This window comes from Mustela nivalis (assembly GCF_964662115.1).
Source record: "Mustela nivalis genome assembly, chromosome: 8".
Lineage (NCBI taxonomy): Eukaryota > Metazoa > Chordata > Mammalia > Carnivora > Mustelidae > Mustela > Mustela nivalis.
This window is the reverse complement of record NC_139027.1, coordinates 64,229,847-64,255,397: the sequence shown is the minus strand read 5'-3', so window position 1 is coordinate 64,255,397 and position 25,551 is coordinate 64,229,847. Positions and strand designations below refer to the sequence as shown.

Genomic DNA, 25,551 nt, shown 5'->3' with positions numbered 1-25,551 from the left:
ACCTATATATACCTATATATAATAGTTCCTGCACTGAATTGCAGCTAAGCTCATGTAAAATACAAGTTGGCTGAAATTCTCCTGAGCTAACTCAAATATTGGCTGAGATGATAATGTGTCCTCATTTGTTCACTACAAATTCAATCATAATGTGGCAATTTTGCCATTATAAAGCTATTTGCAAAGGCATTCAATGACTACAGGAATATTTAAGGACCAGCTCAAGCACTTCATTTTAGTCACCTTTTTACTGAATCGACCTCAAATGATGCAAGGACCTTGAGGCCTGGTGATGAATGCTTAAGTGAAAACAGTTGAGTGCATTTGGTTCTTAAAGCGAGGAAACATTACCACTTAGTGGCATGCATTTAAATCAGTGAAGGAATAGAAATAAAAAAGAACTATCTTCTACTTTTTTTTTTACATTTGTGAGCAGTAATAGTCAACTATTATTTTATTACTCTGTGTTAAGTTGCTTAGGATCCTTTTACAATTATAAATTAATATGATAGAACTTGGGCTCTGGAAGTGAATAGCTTACCTGGTTAAAATAATACACAAGGTGTGTTGTTTAACACAGAAGATAAATGGAAGGGGAATCTCCAAGTGGAAAAAACTTGCAGTCTCTGAGGAAGAAACTTTCTCAAGTTTCTCTCCCTGCCTCCGGTGATAACATAGAATCCTTGATGCTCCTTAGCTTGTAAACTCATCACTCTAATCTCTGCCTCCATCTGCATATTGCCTTTTTCTGTGTCCCTGTGTCCTTTCTGTCTCGTATCAGGAAGGAAGGACGTTATCATTGGGTTTTCGGCTAACACTAATCCAGTCTGATTTCTTATCTCAATCCTTGCCATGATTAGATCTACAAAAAACATATTTCCAAATACAGTCACATTCTGAGGTTCCTGACTGGAGTGGATTTCAGGAGTGACAAGATAAAACCCAGTATACGTGTGATACTTTCTTTCCTTGCTGTTACCATCAAAATCCAACAGTAGTGTGTGTGTGTGTTTACCTAGCTATGCTGTTTTAGTGTAACTGCCTCCTTGGCCATACTGATTGGCTAATTTTGAGAGCCCAACTAGTATCTATTAGTAAGCGGACCTCTTGTAGAGATTTCAGGTTGAATCAAGAACTCCCACTCCATTGTGAATGAAGCAGTTGTAAGTAAAAACTATGGATAATCACTATCTGCTGTGTGGACTAAAAAAGCCAAGAATCAGAAGAGGGCAAAATCAAGAGAGGGAAGAAGGATTCCTATTTTGTATAAAGTCTATTATTCTAATTCTTTCCCCAAGCCTGATAGTATCTCCTCCCTTAAAAAAAAAAAAAAATGTAACAATTGGCCACCAAATGCCACCATCTTTTGTTACAGAGAGCTCAAATGGGGTTCTCTTTTATGATCTTGAATAAGTCTGAACTTTTATAGCATTCTTGCAAAGACATGGGCAAACATCTCATAAGGGAAGCTATACAATGGCCTGGTAAGGAGAAAATCTAGATGAGTGTAACTTAAAGGAAGGTGCAAACTGAAGGCAGAGTCTGGTTCATTCAGACACATGGCATCTTGTTCTCGAATTCTTCTTTTCCTGAATTTTGGGAGGTTCTGTCCTTTTGTCCCATTTTGTAAAATGGGAATTCATTCTTTGAAACCTACACCTATAAGTATCCCACAGATGGCTAGCGGGACTCTGGAGAAATTAGTAGTTATTGTTTAATATAATATTTAAAGAACTTAGAAATATTAAAACAGATATGAAAATTATGTTGAACATAATTTGAATATTTGTTAATACTTTAAGCCCCTAAAATTCATAGTGTCTAATATCATAACTAGAGTCCATAATTTAACAATTAGCTAACTCAGAAATTCAAGTCATAAAACCATTATTAAGTACCACCTTGCTACTCTGCAAGGTGCAAATTTTATAGGATATAGTGAAGACAAAATTGGAAATCTTATGGAATTTGACAGTAGACAAATTATGGAACACACACACACAAAAATCTGTGCTTCAAAAATAATGATTAGGATTTTATGAACAATTAGTATTTGTCTGATACTATTATATGAATTTATGTAATGAATTATGTAATTTATTTAATCACTAAGAGAATCCTAAGAAGAAAATGATTTATTTACATTTTTAATTTTAATTCTACTATGGTTAACATACAGTGTTATGTTAGTTTCAGGTATACACTACAGTGACTCAATAATTCTGTAGTACTCGGTGCTCATCATGATAAATGTACTCTTAATCCCCATCACCTATTTAAGGTGATATCTTATTCCCCTTTTACTGAGAAGAAAACTAAGACACTGAGAGGCTAAGAGAATCTTTTCTATAACAAAATCAGAAATTGTGGATAAAATGAACTCAGGCAGTATTTCTCCCAGCCTGAGATTTGATTTCACATATCTGATAATGGGTACTGGAATGCCCAGCTAACTGTGGCTGTGATTGAGATAAGAATTCCCAGAGCAGGTAGCACTCCAATTCAGTCTTTTTTTTTTTTTAACAGCTTTATTCAGGTACAATTGATAAACGAAAACTACGTATTTAATGTATACAATTTGAGAAGTTTGAACATATGCATATCCCCATGAAACCATTCTGACTTCAAGGAAGGGATTTATCAAGATTAAAAGCTTGAATGAGAGTATTTTGGAGGAAATGGCAAATGCAAAGGCGCAAATAAGTTGGGAGGAAAAAAAGAAAAAAAGTGAACAAAAACTGGCATATTTTGAATAATGGGAAACTGAGGAAGAAGATTTAAGCTGGCTAATTAAAACCAATATGCACTGGTTTTGGATACCAATAAAAGGATATATTTTTAAATTTTTCCATGCGTTTCTATTCCTGTTTCATTCATAAAATTTCAATATTCTATTTAATTATTTTTCTTTTAGTTTTAGTGTATTTTTTACATTAAGTTTAATAATTCTTACTTTAACAGTTAGTTATGAAGTAAAGAACCTACTTTAATAGTAATATTAAATATGTTATAAAATTAGTATGTGTGGTACTTAACAGTTTTATGATTTGAATTTCTGAGTTAGCTAATTGTTAAGTTATGGACTCTAGAAATGATTATTAGACACTATGAATTTTAGGGGGCTTAAAGTATTAACAAATATTCAAATTATGTTCAACATAATTTTCATATCTGTTTTAATATTACTTACTTTATTATTTACTTTATTTTAATAATGCATCAGTTCCACACACCTGGATTTTCTTACTGTCAGTGCCTAACAGAACATGTTTTCAATGGCTAAAAATATATTCAGTGTTCATATTTTACGTACATATATTTTAATTGAAGTCCACTATGCATCATCATTCTACAGTACAAGTCCTCTTCATAAAGTGAGCACACCCATGTAAGTAGCATCCAAATGATGAAATAGACCATTCCCAACATTCCCAAAAGCCCCTTTAAGCCCTCTGTGGTCTCAAGGTAGTCATTTAAAATGTGATCATTTTACTGACCTCTTAAGCTATAGATTAGTTTTGCATTTTTTTGGTACTTTATATCATTGGACTCATACATTATGTACTCTAATGTGATTTCTTTTGCTCAATATTGTGTCTATAAGATTAATTCATGCCATTGCTTATGGTATTGATCACTTTTAACTTATGATAGTCCGTCATTTAGCTCTCTTAGCACTTAAATATATTTATTTTAAAATTTTGTCAAGCTGTTCCATAAAATTCATTTTATCAGACAGAAGTACGTAATTCTGTTATTAGTTTGGTTAAGGTACCTAGCCCTGGATTGCTTCATGTGTTTGGGAAGTCTGTGTTTCAGGATTATTTTGAGAGAGAGGTTTTCTAGGTTTCTATGTCTTTCTTTTCCTAAGAATGGGATGGTTACAGGGGGCCCTTAAGTTCCCAGCTCTTTAGGTCTCCAGTCCAAACTCAGGTCCTCCCACATTGTTTCAGCACTCTGACTCAACTATAAAATTGGAGGTTTTGATCTTACAAAAATGATTGTTTTATAACTTTCTGCGAGTGCATGTGGTTGCGAAAATCTGTGTTTCAGTTGCTAACTGATTTTGGTCTAAGTTAATGGCATGACAGGCATGGGGGCGTTTTCATTAAATAAAACATTAACCCAAAGTAGATTTTTTAATCAAGTAAATTAAAATGTAAATGATCCCTTGGTGATGTTTTGGTAAAGTGGATAAAGAAGATATAACAGTAAATAAGACCTTGTGCTTGGAGTCATCCATGTTACTTTAGTTGGCAGGAAATAATTACCAGAAGAGCTATAAAAATGCATCTAGGGCATAATACATTCTTGCATTATCAAGCCAAGAGTTTAAATACCAACCACTAAGTTGAACAGCCGTTTGACCACCTGTCATGTAAACCTCATCAATTTTTCCCATCTCCGTAACTACAAATAATTATAAATATAGGGAAATTCCCTTTCTGAATCCACAAAATATATGAGGCTCTGAAATGGTATCTTGACTCAGGGGAATCAATTCTCTTAGTATTAAAAGATCATGAGGTGCCTGGGTGACTTAGTCAGTAAAGCATTCAGGTTTTGGCACAGGTCATGATCTCAGGGTTGTGAGATAAAGCTTGGGTCAGGCTCTGTGCCAGGAATGGAGCTTGCTTAAGATTCTCTCTCTCCCTCTCACTCTCCCGCTCAGCCCCATCCCCTTCTCTTTCCCTCTCTCAAAATTAATTAATTAATTAATTAATTAAAAATAAAGATCAGAACTGAAATATTGTAGGCAACATGCCAGCCAGTTAGAGGGCCTTTCTGACTCATCAGGTCGTTCTGAAGCCGACTTCTTTCAGAAGTTGAGCATAAAGCATGTGGTTGCTTACTAGATGGGAGCTGAAGTTAGGGTGAGCCCTGAATTAGAGTTCATTTGTTTGGCTCAATTGCTTTGAAATGAATGCTCACCCATACATTTCATGGCCATACTAGAAGTATTTTTATTATTAGAGGCTTTGTAATGAATGAGAATCACAGTAAGATTTCCCTAATCTGCTAGGATTTGTTGTTATTATTTGCATTGTACTTCTAATACAGAAGTGTATTTTACACTCAAATTTCTTACTAGAAACCATTTGAGGGACTTACAGATTTATGTTTAGAAAGAGAATTTTGTGGGTTAGCCACCAAACTCAGATACATAGGGTTTAATCTCCATGTTCTACCTAGTCTAGTCTAAAACCTAATCAGTGTTTGCTCAATTTGAAAGATAAATACAATTATATAATGGAAGCAGTTGTGAAGATTAGAAAGTTTCTAAGACTGGAGAATTTCATGTAGGTTTTGGATATGATTTTTTTTAGCATGTGCTAAAATGACATTAAGATATTCTAATGGGGCTTAAGTGGGTAGGAGAAGAATAAATGAAACAAGATGGGATTGGGAGGGAGACAAACCATAAGTGACTCTTAATCTCACAAAACAAACTGAGGGTTGCTGGGGGGAGGGGGTTTGGGAGAAGGGGGTGGGATTATGGACATTGGGGAGGGTATGTGCTTTGGTGAGTGCTGTGAAGTGTGTAAACCTGGTGATTCACAGACCTGTACCCCTGGGGATAAAAATATATGCTTATAAAAAATAAAAAATTAAAAAAAAAGATATTCTAATACAATCAAACACAAGGAGCAGAGTATAATAGAAGGAAAAAAGGAGTTAGCGAACGTCTTCATGTAGTCAGATTATGCATGTAGCTACACAAGCAATTCAGATACAACACATCCAACATCAAATTTTCTTTTGTTTCAAATATACTTTCCTATGTTTCCCATTTCTAATAGATTTATCATCTATCATTTTCCAGGTGAAACATCAGAGTATTGTGAGATGTTTTCCTTTCCTTTGTCTCCTCAACAAACTACCTCCTCCTGTTCATTCTTATCCTGAAGGAGCTCTCAAGTTCTTTCTTTCCCCTGTCACTATTGCTCTCTCAGATCACAACCAAATCTTTTCAGGCAGGTTATCATCTTAGCTCCCAATGGCTCTTCCTGTTTCAGCCTCCCCTTTATCTGTCCATCACCCACGCTGTCATCAAAAATGTTTCTAAAACCCACAATTGATCATGTAAGCCCTCAGTGGCTTCTCCGTGCCTAAATAATTCACTTCTTCTCAGCACATGCATGATCTTTCACAATTAGACCTGAGATGCCTCTTTCAACCACATTTCCTATATTCCTTGGCAGCTCTGTATGTTACTCCATACCGAAGTAGTACATAATCTCCTGAATTTGCCATAGTTTTTCATGTATGTTGATGTGTCTTTCCTCTTCTTGCATAGACCATCTGTTCTTACCATCTCAACAGACAAGCAAGCTCCTGTTCATTAAAATCACTTAGCGGCTACCATTTTTTAACATACCTCTATTATAATACTCATTATGCTGTGTTTTAGTTGCATATTTACTTTTCTTTTGCTCCCCCACTAGATCAGTAGCTATTTAAGAAAAGTCCTTTTCAAACTTTATCCTCCCTTTGTTGCCACAACCCTCCGGATTCTAGCACAGTCTCTGGTAAATTATAGATATTAATATTTATTTAAATGAAAAATAATGACTAAATTTAGGAAATAAAGCAAAGATGGAGTAGAGTTCTTGTAGCGGTAGAATTTGTTGAGTAGGATGACAGTTCAGCTGATTAAGTATTTAAAAGGAGAACAATTTTAGGATATTTGTAATTGCTTTTAATGTAACCATATAGTATTCTTTTAAAAGAATTCTTATATTTACTGAATATTAAGCAACAAAGTTCTTAGTGACTTTGCCTGAATGGGGCTTATACATTTGTCATTATATAAACTAAGGAGGTTTAAATGATTTTTTGCAATGAAAGATGATTTTCTCATCTAACTCAGATTATCAATTAATTATCTTAAATATAGAATTTTATTTCCTCCCTTCATAGGTACATTCTTGAGACCCTCTGTTAATTGCCCTCTGGTTTCTACATGATAGGTGGCTGCATTTACTGGAGTGTGACATATTTATCTCTTTTAAAGGCTTGTAACATACTTTTTGACCTTTGAGAGAAAATTGTTATCTGTCCCTTGTCATTATCATGGGAACATCCAGCTATGAAAAAGTTTTTAAATATAATCAAACACTCTTACCTAGAACAAAATAATATAATTATTTGTTGTGAATAAGAATGCTTAGCTACTGTAGCTTTTATTCTACTGAGCATGTACTCTTGAACATCTCTGTTACATTGATCTATGTTAAAAAGTTCTCTTTACTCCTCCATGCTGACAAGCCAGTATCCTGCTGTTTTATAGTTATCTCAACAAACCACATCCTACTGCTCCATTCATTTAACCAGTAGTAATAATTTCATTGATCAATAAGAAATTATAAGCGTTACACAGGAGCATGTCATATTTTTTCCCTTTTATTTCTCTCATCCCTGTTCCTTGCAACCACCAATCTATCTCTGTATCTATAAACTAGTATCTTTTTTAGATTCTACATATAAGAGGGATCATATGGTATTTGTCTTTCTCTGTCTGATTTATTTCACTTAGTATAATGCCCTTAAGGTCCATCCACGCTTATCACACACACAAAAAGATTTCACTCTTTTTTATGGCTCAGATATATATATATATATATATATATAATATATATGTCACAATTTCTTTATCCATTCATTCATCCATTGATGGTTGTTTCCATAGCTTGTCTATTGTTAATAATACTGCAGTGAACATGGGGTACTTATATATTTTTGAGTTATTTTCTTTTTTTTTTTCCAGATGATTATCTAGATGTGGAATTGCTAGATCATGTTAGTTCTGGTTTTAAGTTGTTGAGGAACCTTCATACCCTTTTCCATGGTGGCTCCACCAATTTACATTACCACCAACAGTGCACAAGGTTCTTTTTTCGTCACATCCTTGCCAATACTTACTATTTCTTTTTGTCTTTTTGACAGTAGCCATTCTAACAGATGTGAGGTAATAGCTCATTATGGTTTTGATTTGTGTTTCCCTGATCATTAATGATGTTAAGCATCTTTTTATGTACCTATTGGCTATCTCTATGTCTTCTCTGGAAAACATCTTTCATATCCTCTGCTCATCTTTTAATCAAATTGTTTATTCTTTTGCTGTTGGATTGTACAAGTTCTCTATATAATTTGGATATAAGCCCTTATCAGATGTATTATTTGCAAATATTTTCTCCTATTCAGTAGACTGCCATTCATTTTGTTGATGGTTTCCTTTGCTGTGTAGAAGCCTTTTAGTTTTATATAGCCCCACTATGTTTGCTTTTGCTTTGTTACTTTTGCTGGGGTGTCACGTTAAGAAAAATCATTGTCAAGACATTTCAGAGTTTAAAGCCTGTTTTTTTTTTTCTAGTAGTTTTATGGTTTTAGGTCTGATGTTCAAGTCTTTACTAGATTTTGACTTAACTTTTGTGTATTCTGTTATATAGTGGTCCAATTTCATTCTCTTGTGTGTTGCTGTTTGGTTTTTCGGGAGCCATTTATTGAATAAACTGTCCTTTCTCCATTGTATATATATTCTTGGCTCCTGTTGCAAATTAATTGATCATATACACATGGGATTACTGTCAGGCTCCCTATTCTGTTCAGTTACGTATTTGTCTATTTTTATGCCATTACTTTGTTGTTTTAATTACTATAGCTTTGTATTATAATTTGAAGTCAGGGATCATCATTAAATATTTTATATCTAAGACAACTCATGGTGAATTAATGCCACTCAATTGGACAAGGTTGCAAAGAAGATGATAAAAGGTAATTGTCATTATCCCTCCACCTCTTAAGTTCGCTATGTCTCTAAAGTATTCATGAATGAAATTGCCAAATAAATTAAGAGGTTAAAGTTCTGTATATTTAAATTAATGTGCTGAACTATATTTAGTTTTTCTCCTTTGGGTTAGAAAAGACATTGAGGTCAACAAGCAAAGTAGGGAAATTATAAGTTTCAGTATCATAATAAAAAAATAATCACACCATGCTGTATTCCTAACCTGTGTATTTAGCTCTATAGTAGGACATAAATGTCTGCATGATATTCATCTTTGTCATTATTTTGTAAAATGCACTTAGAGGGTAATATTTCTAGGATCTAGCCCTAAACTATAGATCTCTTAATTTTATTCATCTCATAATGTTCTTTTTAACTAAATAAATCATCAAAATTAATGAGCAGCTTTATAATTTCATGTTTATAAACAGAATTCTCATTTTCAAAGTTAATTTCTCTAGCTGTTTTAATTTTTTTTCTTGTTTAATTAATGTTAAGCAATAAAGTGGCAGTAAGTTACAAATTTACATATGAATGGGATTTTCCCCTTTTATTGCAATATCAACTTACCTTTTATGTATTAAGCATTGTATTGGTATGCACTATTTCTAGCTATGTGATATATTTTCATGTTATTTGTGAGACACATATTTGTCTTATTAGCCAGCATGTATACTCATCTGTAGTCAAATTTTCTTTCCACTTCTTCAGTTGCATATCATATGATTGGCTTCAGTAATGTGTGTGTGTGTGTGTGTATTTCATGTGCACACTTTAATATGAATTTCATGTAAACTTTGCTTATTGGTTTTTTATCTTTAATTAGTTTTTAAATCTTTTACTGGGAAAAATAAATCTGGGGAGAAAGCGGTTCAGCTAAATGTTCACTTGATTTTCCCCAAACTAAAAAATCTGCACCTATGAAATTAATCATTGAGAGGCTTGATGAAATGGAACAGGACATACACACGTTTAGCCTGACTTTCTGTCCAGAAAGGTGGATAGAAAAATTATCACAACAAAGTTATTTTATTTCTAGTTTCTGTGTTGCTGAAGAAGTCCGTCAATGAGAAACACCATGTGTATGAAAGGCAAATCCTTCCCTTGTAAGTTCATCTCACGTATGCCATGGAGAAGGGGTCATATAGTACTTCAATGGGTGAGTTTCTCCTCTTTCTACCCACAGGTTAGCAGATGTAGGTAGGAAGAAAGGTACAGACTATACAATTGGTTTCTCCCATTTCCAACAGAGCAACACTGAACTTTTAGAGAATTGAGTAAATCCAAGATATATCAGTTTTTTTCTATTTAATTTAATCTGTCTTGGTTAGATTATTCCTTAATTAAATCAAAGTAGATGATAATGAAATGTAGAGGTATCTGTAAGATAGAATGAATTTGCTAAGTGAAATATTCACTTGGGAAATTGAAAGCAAAATCTTCCCCTTCATGATTATGTTTTCTAAAATTAAAAGATAATTTTAAAACTAAAGCAAAGTTTGAGACTCAATTTCAAAAGTATCATTTTTGAATCACTTTAATAAATTTTTCTTTATAAAAGCAAAGCAATAAAATTAAACATTTAAATATTTCATGACTATTCATTCAGATTATACTCACTACAACAAACTGACTTTGCTATTTTCTAATTTGAATTTTATACTTGTTTTCAATTGACCTTAGCTTTTCATATTGTATTTTTATATTCTCACAGTCATTTGATCCTTTTGGAACAAATTTGCCTTTAACTAAGCAATAATAAGCAGCCTGAATCCATTTTTTTCTTGACTGATGACAGCTTTTAAACATTATCTTATTCCCTGTTCCCTATTCCCCTATTCCCTATTCCCTATTCCCCATATGAGCAAGCAGATTAGAAAGCCAGATAATCTCCCTTGGTTTTAGCAGTAAGTTCAAACAACTTCTGTTAACCTTCACCCAGGTCTCATCCCTTAACTGCTATAAAAACCCAAGCCATTTTCAGATCACCCTGGGAAATCTGCACTATCTCCCCAGAAAACATAGTTTGTGAGTAATACACCTTTTCCATACACTCTTGGTATATGGGTGGCATCATCAGTCTTGACATCTGACCCAAATTTTGGATAAGGATCTATTCTGCTTCTTCAGGGTGACACAAAACAATGAATCCGTCATTACTGTCAGATTCCTGTGTACCCAGTGCTAGGTTTATGAAGAATTATTGCTAAATGGTTAAAGATTCTTTTTTCTTATTCTAGACCATATAATTTTTGTCAAATATAAAATTAATTATTTAATTAATTCATACTTTAATGGGAGGGGAGATGTTTTATGTGGTTTGCAATTATACAGCTCAAACATGAATATTTTAAAAATTATTTTATTATGGTAATAACGTTTAACATGAGATCTACCCTCTTCACATATTTTTGAATATACTTCACATATTTTTGAATATTTTTGAATATAGTATTGTTGACTATAGATACAGTGTTTTACAGGAGAACTTTAGAGCTAATTTATCTTGCTTAACTGAAGTTTTATGCCCATGAGTTAGTAACTTGCCATTTCTCCCTCTGCCCCCAGCCTCTGGCAACCACCTTTCCACTCTCTGATTCTGTGACTTTTACTGTTTTAGACAACTTACATGAGTGGAATTGCAGTGTGGTCTTTATGTTATTGGATTATTTCACATAGTACAGTGTCTGTGAGGTTCATTCACATTTGCATATTGCAGAATTTCCTTCTTTTTAAAAGCTGATTCATTTTTATTATATGTTTATATCACATTTTTTTCCTAAAGATATTATTCATTTATTTGAAAGAGATCACAGGTAAGCAGAGAGGCAGGCAGAGAGAGAGGGGAAGCAGGCTCCCTGCCCAGCAGAGAGCCCGATGTGGGGCTCGATCCCAGGACCCTGAGGTCATGACCTGAGCCAAGGGCAGAGACTTTAACCCACTGAGCCACTCAGGTGCCCCATTTATACCACATTTTTAATCTACTCTTCTATCACTGGGAGTTTAGGTTGTTTCCATTTCGTAGCTATTATGAATAATGCTTAATATTGCTTAATATGGAGGTGCTTAATAATGCTTTGAGATCTTGATTTCAATTCTTTTGGATAAATGCCCAGAAGTAGGATTGATGGATCATATGGTAGTTCTATTTTTAATTTTTTTGAAGGAATTTCATACTGTTTTCACTAGTGACTGCACTATTTTGCATTCCCACCAATGGTATGTAAGTGTTTCAGTTTCTCCATATCTTTGCCAACACTTGTCTTTAGTTTAGTTTTTTGATAATATTCATCCTAATACATGTAAAGTGTTGGTCTCATTGTGGTTTTGATTTGCATTTCTCTGATGATTAGTGACGTTAGGCACATTTTCATATACCCATTAGCCATTTGTATGTTTCCTTTGGAGAAACGTCTATTCAAATCCCCCATCTAGTTTTTAATTGGGATTTTAGGGAGGATTTTTAAAATTTCGTTTCTTTTTTTTATTTTGCATTGCAGAAGTTTTGTATATATTTTGGAGATTAACCCTTATCAGATATATGGTTAACAAGTATTTTCTCCCATTCCACAGATTTCTTCTTCATTGTTGATTTTTTCTTTTGTTCTGCAGAAGTCATTTAGTTTGATATAGTCCCATTTGTTTATTTTGTTTTTGTTGCCTATACTTTTAATGTTATTTCTGTAAAATCATTGCCAAGTCCAATGTCATGAAGCCTTTCCCCTGTTTTCTAGGAATTTTACAGTTTCAGATATTTTGTTTAAGTTTTTAATCCATTTTTATTGGATTTATGGTATGACATAAGAGCTCAACTTCATTCTTTTGCATGTTGATATCCATTTTCCCAACACCGTTTGTTGAAGAGACTATCCTTTCCTCATTGTGTTATATATGGCAATGAATGTGAATATTTATATACCTAGCTCTAGTTTTGGCTTTATAAATGCTTTGACTCTTAGCATTCTTATCTGTGAAATGGAGATTATATCATACTGCTTAAGAGTTCTGGGAGGATTGAGTGGCCTAATATAAGTACATCACCCAGGGCAAGATTGAACATACAGAAAGCACAAAAGTTACTTTGCTCCTCCACTCTTCCCTACTGGCTATAAAAGATGTGTAAGATATGATGCTTAAAATTTACTTAAGAGATAACATATAATCATAAAATAAATATCATAATAAGATTCATATTCATATATATGAATATGAATATATTATATATTATATTCCTATATATTCATTTATATATCATATATATATATATATATATATATATATTCCAAAATGTGTTAAAGTTTTATATGCATAGTGGTGGAGATGAGACTCAAACATCTGCCCAATGGAAACAGGTTTAGGCTTATGCTGGGTTAACTCTTAGGCCTATAAATAATAATACAGGAAGACAATTCATGGATTCATTTGGCCCATTTTATGAATCTCTTGAGGAATTGAATCTCCAGCAAGTATTTTAATAAAATGAAACCAGAATTGGTAAAAGACATATGTGAGGAAAATGTATAAATTAACTATATTATGACTTATGTATGTCTTTGTGAGAAGGGGGAGTCTTTATGTAATTGGAAAATATGGCTGCTGCTGTGGTATCTAGGCTCTGCCAAGGTCTTTTATCCTGAAATTTCTCCCAGAAAAAGCAAAGCCCGTAAGGACAGAGAAAGTTGAAAATGTAAATTACCTCAGAAGGAGAAAACATCCATATTTAGAACAGAAATGCTTCATCCCAACCTCTTGTGACAGCTATTGTTGGAACCCTCAGGCAGGACTCAGGTTCCTGCATAGCAGCAGGAAGGGAATCCCTTGAGGGGTACAAAAGGGTGAGGACTAGTAAGGTCAGTGAAACTCAAGGAAAATGTTACAGGCTTTACATTGGGTTGTTGTTGAACTTATATATCTGTTTTATAGATTATTTATAATTCTGTGCCTTTTTAAAACTAATAAAGGAGAAAGTGTACCCTTTATTTAGCATGGATATAAACATACTTTATAATGTTTATTCACTGCCAAACAGTATTAAATTTCTTTAAATTCTAAATACCATTTCTCTTGAGACTTTTTATATTGATTTCTTTCTGTGGACTTCATCCTCCCATCTGAAAAAGAAACAGCCTTATCTTCTACTTTCTTAACATTTTGTTAGAATATATTGACTTTTTCTTCATATCTCTGTCATTTGTTGAAAATAACAAGAATGTCTTTCTTTTTTCTTATTTGTCCTTCAGGAGTATAAAAAAAGTAGCTGTGGCTCTTCTTAATTGATTAGTTGGAGCAGTGACATTAATTCACTGGAAATGACACCTGCTGCATCAAAAATGATGCCATTAATGGGCAAGGAGCTATTCAGCCCCCTCCATCATATTCCCCATTGCCACAGAACTCTAAACCCTTTGTCCCAAATGCCCTTTCTTTGAGCTATGCCTACTATGGTGCTAACACTAGATTCTGAGCCTACTTTCTTAGATCTCTCATTGGCCTTCAGCAAAAAAATGTTAAATAATAGAGAGAGTCTAGGTTATTACATTACTTTTAAAAAATAGTTGTGCATTTAGTCCATTTTTTGGGAAAGTAGCTTTTAAAAAGATGACAAGCAGAATACTGAAACTTTTTAAGTTCCTATAAAAATTATAGTTAAGTAAGCTTATTTTAGCCCTTTGTTATAGAAATTTTTTTTTGTAGTTTCAAGTCTTTATTTAAATACCAATTAGTTAACATTTAGTGTAATTTTAGTTTGGGGAGTATAGAAATTCTTTATTATAATGGAAATAATTCTAAATTTTAAGATCTCGTTACATGACAAATGAGTACCCCAATTAGGAATTTAGAAACCCTAGCCTTTTAAAAAGTCATAAAAATCACATTTCTCTGGCATATTCCCAATTATACAAAATGAAGAAATAATCTGGAAGGAAAGAATTTTTTTTTTTAATTTTTTATTTTTTATAAACCTATATTTTTATCCCCAGGGGTACAGGTCTGTGAATCACCAGGTTTACACACTTCACAGCACTCACCAAAGCACATACCCTCCCCAATGTCCATAATCCCACCCTCTTCTCCCAAACCCCCTCCCCCCAGCAGTTTTGTGAGATTAAGAGTCACTTATGGTTTGTCTCCCTCCCAATCCCATCTTGTTTCATTTATTCTTCTCCTACCCACTTAAGCCTCCATGTTGCATCACCACTTCCTCATATCAGGGAGATCATATGATAGTTGTCTTTCTCTGCTTGACTTATTTCGCTAAGCATGATTCGCTCTAGTTCCATCCATGTTGTCGCAAATGGCAAGATTTCATTTCTTTTGATGGCTGCATAGTATTCCATTGTGTATATATACCACATCTTCTTGATCCATTCATCTGTTGATGGACATCTCGGTTCTTTCCATAGTTTGGCTATTGTGGACATTGCTGCTATAAACATTCGGGTGCATGTGCCCCTTTGGACCACTACATTTGTATCCTTAGGGTAAATACCCAATAGTGCAATTGCTGGGTCATAGGGCAGTTCTATTTTCAACATTCTGAGGAACCTCCATGCTGTTTTCCAGAGTGGCTGCACCAGCTTGCATTCCCACCAACAATGTAGGAGGGTTCCCCTTTCTCCGCATCCTCGCCAGCATCTGTCATTTCCTGACTTGTTGATTTTAGCCATTCTGACTGGTGTGAGGTGATATCTCATTGTGGTTTTGATTTGTATTTCCCTGATGCCGAGTGATATGGAGCACTTTTTCATGTGTCTGTTGGCCATCTGGATGTCTTCTTTGCAGAAATGTCTGTTCATGTCCTCTGCCCATTTCTTGATTGGATTATTTGTTCTTTGGGTGTTGAGTTTGCTAAGTTCTTTATAGATTCTGGACACTAGTCCTTTTGATGTATATCCAAAACTGTCCTGCTTGTGAAGGATGTTAAACAGTTATAAAATCTAGTTTTCAACAGTCAGTCCACTGTTATTTTATGTAAAATGACTTGTATTTTACTGTAAGTGATTTTTATATGGTACATTTATCTTAGCTCTATCTTTATATTACCTAATATATACATCTATATTGACATGTCACTATCATATATTTTTTATTCACATTTTCCTTAAACTTCTCAATTATAGTGTATTCATTTCAAAGTAATTATCTGATCTTGGGCCTTTAGAAAAATATGACACACAGAAGATACTTTTGCTTTATTGTAGTCACCCACCACTGCCATATGTGACTTCTGGGTCAGTTTGGCAGTTGATGATATATTTTCCCACATACACATTATTTTTTTTTTTTTGTCATCTTCTCTGATGGAGAAGAAAGTACACAGATGTGTATCTATTCAGAAAAAGATACACATAATCCACAGATTATAAACACAGAATTGAAATTAAGATTCCATATAGAATACAGATGCAGATTTCTTTTTCCCGTGATGACTAGCTATAATAAGATATGTCAGCAAAAGTAAGATTATTCTAGGATTCTTTTCTAGAGGCAACTCTTGATAGTTCTTCATTTCTGTCTCTTCAAGTTTTTAACTTACGCCTTCAACATCTTGTTATTTAGTTTTTAAATAAGGTCTCCTCTACCATTGAGTCAGCTGTGCTTCCTCAAAATTAAAGCTGGTCAGTTTGCCATTTTTATTTTGGGACCATAGTAAGGCCTTTCAACTGAATTTCAACTTACCGCAAATATCATTCTCAATGGAGAAAAACTGAAAGCTTTTCCACTAAGGTCAGGAACACGGCAGGGATGTCCATTATTCTGGAATATTCAAAGCTCACTTTAAGAATTTGGGGAAAGACATTTCCACAGAATAATTCTGTAAAAAGTGTTGATGTGTGCTGTGTGATGTTAACATTCTAGAATATAAATTAGACTTCAGAGGACTCTCTTGAATGTTTGGTAATGTGAATTTGCAATTTTCTTTCACAAAGATGGATAACCACATCAATATCATAAACCATCTGAGACATAATAACATTATTTAGCCAGAAGTGCCAATCTTCTTACATTTTACATGTATTTTGCATCTCATTATGAGATAGACAGGTTTTAGTTGTAAGTTGTGACAACCATCATGTTTGTCTCCATGATATGTTAGGATTTCCGAAAAATAGTGCTTCAAAGCAGACTGATTATCATTTATTGTGTTAAATGTATATAGCTTAGAGAGCCAGAATGAGAGGTATACATTTTAGATATAATGGCTGGATTTGCCTCTTGACAACACAGATTATGTTTGTCAAAGAAGACTAAACATTTTAATACATTGATGCTTGAACCTCACCCTGAAGTTTTCTGTAAGAAAATTAAATTAATATTTTAGCTCCCAAACAGGCAGATGCTGGTCCTGTTCAAACAGGACAGTATGTTAAAATAGTGTATAAGGTAAAAGTTTTTGGTTCTTTTGAGAGAATGAAGGCACATCAAAGTGGATAAAGAACACAAATGGTCACATGATATGTTAGGATTTCCAGCCTATCTCTTTACTGATGGCAAGAAGTACTCAACAAAGACGGTTTTGCTTTTTAAGTCAAAACAGAGCAGTAGACAAGATCCTTAATAACATTCCTAGGAATCATTATTTACCAAGCATGTAACTTTTCATAGGACTATATTCCACTGTAGACTCTGCATCTGTATCTCCCCTAGTGCCCCAAGAACTAGTACTCATAAGTTCTATATGCCACTAGCCTAAATGTTGTGTGTCCCTTGGTCTTTACTCCTTCCTTTCTCCAACTTCAGGTCTATTTATTCAATAAATTTTAATAAATTCACTAAGCTAGGAACATCTTTGAAAGAGAAACAACAATGAATTTGTAAATCTTTAAAGTATAATATAGGAAGGGTAAAAATAATTAGTACCAGCTGTGCAAATGAGAAACCCAAGAGAGGGGGAATTTAAAGAACTTGCTCAAAATTACAAAGAAGGGAAACACAAACTGAAATTGTATTTATCATCATTAAGAAATAGATATTCCTTACACAACAGCATACCCAGAAAAACTTCATTGTGACCTGGAAAAAGTTTTATAACCTAGTCAAACATCTTTAGGTTATAGTATTCATTATGCAGTTTCATTATGCCATCAGAAACACACTGACAGAAGAGAAGGGCATTTTAATTCCATACCAATATCATATGAATTCTACAAAGAAAAATAATGCTGTACTACTGCAGGTAATGTAAGATTGTGAATAATAGATGAAGATAATGGTTTTAGAGTATTGTGAATTCTTTGAAATTCCCCTGCAACTCAGGAGAAAGCCTGAATAAAAATTTACAGCATTCATATTTTAATAAAATAATGTTAGGTTTTTATAAGTTTCCATTGAGATTTGCTCATAATGTCATCCAATTGGCACAAATTTGAAAAATAACAAATTTTGTTCATTAAATGTGTAAATTGGTGAATGGGCCATTGAACTATTTCTAAAGACGTCTTCTTGAAGACATATGAATGTACAATATACATTCCTATTAATGGTGATTATTTACTGTCAATTGTTAACATATTAAAGAACATAACATATAATGATCATATTGCTACTATGGATGAATTGCAATTTATGAAACTCTTGTCAAGGGCTTTAGTGTTATTAACATTTTCCATTTTTTATTCTCATGAACCAATGTATATTAATGTACTTTGGTGAATGCTTCTTGCAGATGTCCTTTTGAGAACTGACCTAATTTGGGGTCAGTTCTCAAAACTGGGCTAATTTGGGCAGTCATGGTTACCTGGTTCTTCCTTGTAGATATTGGTGGCTTCTCATGACTTGAGATAGACTGTCTTGTCCACAATATAAATATGAAATTATGTCCCAGGCTGAATTCTACAATACATACAGACATTTACTAGCAAAAAGTCACTACATAATTTCTTATACATTTGCTGATTTTCCAACTCTAAAGAGTTTTAGACTATTGGAATTGCCATATTTGTATGTTTCTTTGTGTCTTTATAATATTTCTGAGAAATCCTCTGATACTAAAAACTTCTGATTTCCTCTAATAAGATTGTTTTTAACATTGTTAACTAACCATTCTGTTATTCAGTTGTTTATGGTTCATGTTTGTTTTGACTGTCCTAGACTCTTAATTGTGTTCATTGAACTTTTCATTACCCTTGTAGTGTGTATTTTTGAGTAGATTACCTCAAATGTGAATTAACCATCAGCAGTGCATTCATTAAAATGGATTCATACATAAAGGCACACAGATATACCCATCCTATAATGTATGTGCTTAAAATAAATTACAGATAACATAAAATATTCTGGGAAGAAGTCTTTTTTTTTTTAATTAGAAAAAGTTTTGAATCCCCTTTTAAGTTATATGTTATAGAAATTTCTTTATTTCTAAGTATGGTAGCTTTCTCTAGTTTCCTAATGTGCTACAGATGTTTTTCTAATTTATAATACTCTGGATATTTCAAGTTACCCTGTCCCTGAATTCCATTTTCCTTAATATTTGAAGATAACCTTTTAGTAGTGAGGATCTACTACCTGTCTGTGTGTCTGTACTCATGTCTGTATGTATACTTTCAAAATGACCAACTTTAAAATTTGCATTTATAACTCCTAGATGAAGGCATTTATTTTACACCATTTTGTTCCTACAAAGAATACACACACACACACACAGAGAGAGAGAGAGAAAATAATGCATAAAACATTAGTAAAGGGATGCCTGTGGCTCCATTGACTAAAGATCTGACTCTTGATTTTGGCTCAGGTCATGTGAGATCAAGCCCCATATTGGGCTCCATGCTGGCATAGAGCCTGCTTAAGATTCTCTCTTTCCTTCTCCCTCTGCCCCTCCCCACTCTGCACATGCTCTTACTCTCTCTCTTAAAAAAAAAAATCTTAGGGAAAATTCTGTGATACTTAAAATTTTAGATATATAGTTATTTATACATTTTATAGAATTATAAATTATTTCTTTAAATAATTATACATAATTTATTCATGAGAGACTGTGGACTCTGAAAAACAAACTGAGGGTTTTGGAGGAGAGGGGGGTGGGGGGCTGGGTGAGCCTGGTGGTAGGTATTATGGGGGGCAAATACTGCATGGAGCACTGGGTGTGGTACATAAACAGTGAATTTTGGAACACTGAAAAGAAAAATAAAATGGAAAAAATGCTAAATTTCAATAACCTTATTTAATATTTTATCATTACATAAACCACTTTTTAAATGTCTATATGATTTTTAAATAGATTTAGAAATAGATTTAAAATCTATTTAATAGAAAAGTAATAGAGGGTAAGTGCCCAATTTATAAAAACAGCAGTGCTGCTGTAATTGTCAGTTTTAAAATGATAATTCAAAGTATTTGGGAATAAACAACATTTTGCCTCACATACAAAATATTAAAACTAACATATAGTCTGTGTGTGTGTGTGTTTCTATCCATCCATCCTGTTGATGGATAATTCACTGACAGCTCCTTATTCTTTTTTCCATTTTCCACATTTCACTAAAGATGCTGAGTGAGATATTTTCTTTCCCAGTTATTGGTGGCCCTGAGATTCAGTTCTAGATCATATGATATAGGAAAATTTTCCAAGAAGCATCTAGAACAGTTCTGGCTTTTTAAAATAGAGAATAGATGGATCTTACACTATTCTTCCTTTTTCTTATTAACCTAAATGAGTTATGTTATTTTCAAAGCTGCACCAGCCAGCTTGTTAAAAGGAAGAGAAAAGCATAGAGTGAGACATATCCGTATATTAGTGACAGTGACACAGAAGGAAGCCAGGACCTGATGTTAATCAGATGAATAAATGCTAGTAACTACCTGCCTCTGGACTTCTTCCTTTAACTCTAAGTCATTGTTGGTCAAGCTGTCTGTTACTGACAGCCATAATTATTCCAGTCGATGTGTATGTGTGTATATAACTTATAATTTCTTTGAATATTTGGTGCCTTTATGATTTGAATTTATTTAGCAAGATTACTAATTGCAGGTAATAACTTTGTTTTTCTTAGTTAGAACTAAACCAGTTTTAGGTTCACAGAAAAATTGAGGGGAAGGTATAGAGAGTTCCTGTGTATCCCTTGCCCCTACATTTGTATAACGTCCTTCATTATCAGAATCCTCTGCCAAAGTGGTACATTTGTTATAATTGATTAATCTAATCTGACACATTGTAATTAACTTGAGTCCATTGCTTACATTGTGCTTTACCTTTAGTTTTGTACATTCTGTAGGTTTGAACAAATGTATAATGACATTTGTCCATCATTATAATATTGTAGAGAATATTTTCATTACCCTAAGAATCCTCTCTGCTCTTTCTATGCAACCCTTTCCCCCAAATTTAACCCCTGGCACCTACTAATATTATTGTCTTCAGAGCTTTCCTTTTCCAAAATGCCATATAATTGAAATCACATAGTATGCAGTCTTTTCAGCTTGTCTTCTTTCACTTAGTAATACACGTTTAAGCTTCCTCCATGCCTTTTCATGGCATGATAGCTCAATTCTTTCCAGCACTGAGTAGCATTACATTGTCTGGATGTACCAGAATTTATTAATCCGTTCACTTACTGAAGCATATCGTGAGGGCTTCTAAGTTTAAGCAATTATGAATAAAGCTGTTATAAAATCTGTGGGTAGGTTTTGATATAGATGTAAGTTTTAAACTCCTTTGGTAACTACTAAGAAATGTGATTGTTGGGTTGTATGGTAAGAGTAACTTTGGTTTTGTAAGAAACTTCCAAATTCTCTTACACAGTGGCTGTAACAATTTTACATTCCCATCAGCAATGTATCAGAGTTCCTGTTGCTCTACATCCTTGCAAGATGTCTTGCAAGGTGCCTTGTTGTCTGTGTTCCAAATTTTGGAGATTCCAGTAGGTGTAGATTCCACCAAGATGCCTTGGTGTCTGTGTTCCAAATTTTGGAGATTCCAGTAGTTGTGTAATGGTAGCTTATTGTTATTTTAATTTGCATTTTTTGATGATATGATGTGTTGCATCTTTTTATATATGCTTGTTTGCCATATATATGCATATATATATATAAAAGTATATATATAATCTTTGGTGATGTGTACGTTAAGTATTGGCCAATTTTTACTTAGGTCATTTGTTTTCTTTTGTTGTTGAAGATTTCTCTGTATATTTTGGCTAGGTCATCTTATCAGATGTGTCTTGCAAATATTTTTTCCACTCTGTGGTTTGTTTTCTCATTCTCTTGATATTGTCTTTTGCAGAGAAGTCTTAATTTTAATGAAGTCCAATTTATTAATTATTCAATGGATTACATCTTTGATGTGTGTCTAAAAAAGTCATCACTATACCTAAGGTCATCTAGGTTTTCTCCTATGTTATCTTTAGGAGTTTCATAGTTTTGCATTTTACATTTCGGTCTATGATCCATTTTGAATTAATTTTTGTGAAGGGTCTTTTAACCATTTTGAGTTTATCTTTGAAGGGTATAAAGTATGTTTCTAGATTTATTTTTGCATGCGATGTCTAGTTGTTCCAGCATTTTTTGTTAAAAAGACTGTCTTTGCCCCATTGTATTGCTTTTGTTGCTTTGTCAAGATGAGTGCACTATATTTATGGAGACCAATTTCTAGGCTCTCCTTTCTGTTACACTGAGCTATTTGTCTGTTCTTTGACTTCGCGGTATTCTTTCAATACCACACAGTCTTTTACTGTAGATTTATAGTAAGTCATGAAATGGCAGGGGCATCAGCCTTCCAACTTGGTGCTTTTTGTTCTATATTGTGTGAGCTATTCTGGGTGTCTTGCCTCTCTCTGTGAACTTTTGAATCAGTTCTTCAATATCCACAAAATAAGTTGCTAGGATTTTGATTGCAAATGTGGTGACTCTATAGATTAAATTAGGAAGAACTGACACCTTGATAATATCAAGTCTTCCTATCTATGAACATGGGATATCTTTATTTAGTTTTTTTTTTCTCTATTTTTTTTGTTAGAGTTTTATAGTCTTTCTCATATTGGTTTTGTACATATTTTGTTAGATTTCTATCTGATTTTTTTGTTTTGGGGAGATATACTGAAATAAATTTTTTAAATTTCAAATTCCACTTGTCCATTGTTAGTATTTAGGAAAGCAACAGACTTTTGTATGTTTACCTTATGTTCTGCACCCTTGTTATAATTGCTGATTAGTTCCAGGAGTTCTTTTGTTGATTATATCAGATATAAAATCCTATATACTGCAAACAAAGGCAGTTTCATGTCTTTATTCCCAATCTATAAAACTTTTCTTTTCTTTTCTTACTTGACTGTGTTAGTAAGAATTTCCAGGACAGTGTTGAAAAAGAGTGGTGAGAGGAGACATCCTTGCTCTTGTACTTGATCTTAGTGGAAACACTTCAAATGTCTCATCATTAAATATGGTGTTAGTTGTGGACAGTATCAAGTTGAGACTGTTGCCCCTCCACCTCTAGTTTACTGAGAGGTTTTAACGCAAATCAGTGTTAGATTTTTGTCAAAAGCTTTCTGCCTGTTGATATGATCCTGTGATTTTTTTTTTTGTCTTTTTTGGTCTGTTGCTGTAATAGATTATATTAATTTATTTTCAAGTATTGAAACAGCCTTGCATATCTGGGATAAATCCCATTTGATTATGGTGTATAATTATTTTATACTTCTTTTTATTTGATTTGCCAATATTTTGTTGAGGATTTTTGCACCTGTGTTCATGAGCGACATTGCTATTTTTCTTTTCCTGTAATGTCTTCATCTGTTTTTGATATTAGGGTAATGCTAGCCTTGATTAATTAGTAAATATTTCATCTACTTCTCTTCTCAGAGAGATTGTAGGAAGTTGGTATAAATTCTTCCTTAAATGTTTAGTAGAATTTACAAGTGAACCTATCAGGGCCTGGTACTTTTTATTTTGGAAAGTTTGTTTAGCTTTTTATTTCTTGTTATAATGAATGGGAACTTCAAACTCCTTATATATAGATTGGAAACTCTAAGTCATAAATTTTGTTTTAATGTTGATTTTGTTTTGTTTTGATTGATATTTGAGTTACTGTGAAGCTGGTTTATACTGGATACTCCAGCTTAATATTATCTAGGATTTTGTGCTATTTCTGAACATAAGACCATTTTCTCTAAATTCCCAATAATTGATGCCTATGTGATATTTGTAAAAATTCTCATCTGTCTGCGTACTCTAAATATAAATATTTGTTTGGCTATATATCTTGATGTCAACATATGTTTTTACTGAAAGAACAAAATTAGCATACTAAAAATATATCAATAATGATTTATCAATTTTAACAAATACCCCATACCAATGCAAGTTGCTAGTAATAGGGAAAACTGTGTGGGGGGGGGGGGAATGAGAGAGACAGTGTATGGGAACTTACTGTACTTTTGACTCAATTTTTCTATGAAATTAAAATTGATATAAAAGTGTAAATTCTCTTAATTGTAAGAAAAGGAATGAAGTGATGATACATGCTATAACATGAATGAGCCTTGAAAACATTATTCTTAGTTAAAAGAGCTAGTCATAAATGTCACCACATATTGAATGGATATAATTTGTATGAACTGTCTAGAATAGGTAAATATAGAAACTAGATTGGTGGTTGTCAAGGCTTGAAGGAGGAGTGGGTGATTGGGAGAAATAGGAGTCATTATTAATGGATGTGGGGTTTCTTTTTGGAGTGACAGAAGTGTTCTAAAATTGATTGTGGTGATGATTGTTTACTTCTGTAGACCTCTGAGCTTCCTCTCTGGGCCATGTGACAGCAAGAAGGCAGCCCACTGCATACCAGGAAGAGGTCTATCACCAGGAACCAAATCTACCAGCACCTTGACCACTTCTCAGCACTTCTCAGCCTCCAGAAATGTGGAAAAATATATTTCTGTTGTTTAAGCCATCTGGTCTGTGGTATTTTTAAAAATGACACACTTTAAATGGTTAAATTTTATGATATATGAATTATATCTCAATAAATCCATTTAAAAATGTAAAAAAAATTAGCGTACTACAGAATCACTCTTGGACAGAAAAATAACACTTATAGAATTTTTGTATACTTACATTTTGTATATATAGTGTTGAGTAGCAGGCATTATTTGATAACTTCAGTTAGCTTAGATATACAGAATAATGAGGGAAGATCTACATCAACTATATCCATAAGAAAATACCACAGCATAAAAATCATGCCTAGTGCATAATTCCTGAGGAATATATGGAATGGAATTTTTTTTCCATTGAGAGATATGTGGGAATATCATGTCCCACTGTTCATCATGTTCCTTTCAACCCATCCAGTTCTTCCTTATTGTAAATCATCCATCCAGCTAGGAAACAACAATTTACATAGGCTCATGACTATCAAAATCAAGAGGATTGTAAATTCCCAACTATCTTTTTACCCCTCCTAAAGATGAGCAGAGAAAAAAAGAATAGTTTCTAATGTACAATTCCTATTCTAACTTAAAATCTGTAATAAAAGTTATAGATGACTGAGTGAAAAAATACTAATGGAAGTTGAGTTCTTTGCCAAAATCTTGTGAATCATCATTTATCCCCTTTGACAGAAGTGGTCTTAACAGAGCTTTATACCCAATATTTAAAGCCAATAACTGGGATGCCTGGGTAGCTCAATCAGTTAAGCTTCTGACTCTTAATCTTAGGGTTATGAGTTCAAGCCCCCTACTTTAAAAATAAATAAATAAATAAATAAAGCTAAGAACAGCACTTAGTATTCTAATGTTATATAAAAAAAAAATCACCATAACTTTCACTAG

General features: G+C 33.4%; 1 long non-coding RNA gene across 3 annotated transcripts in view; it reads left to right on the top strand.

Annotated features, from left to right (window-relative positions):
* The window catches only part of LOC309870794, a 122,492-nt gene extending 97,721 nt beyond the window's left edge, over positions 1 to 24,771 (top strand). For 2 of the 3 annotated variants that reach the window (XR_014314820.1, XR_014314822.1), the window contains 3 exons: positions 9,828 to 9,947; positions 10,731 to 10,816; positions 24,508 to 24,771. This is a non-coding gene — a long non-coding RNA (uncharacterized lncRNA). The remainder of the gene's footprint in view (positions 1 to 9,827; positions 9,948 to 10,730; positions 10,817 to 24,507) is intronic. The other variant, XR_014314821.1, reaches the window with a different exon arrangement.
* Positions 24,772 to 25,551: the final 780 nt, after the last annotated feature.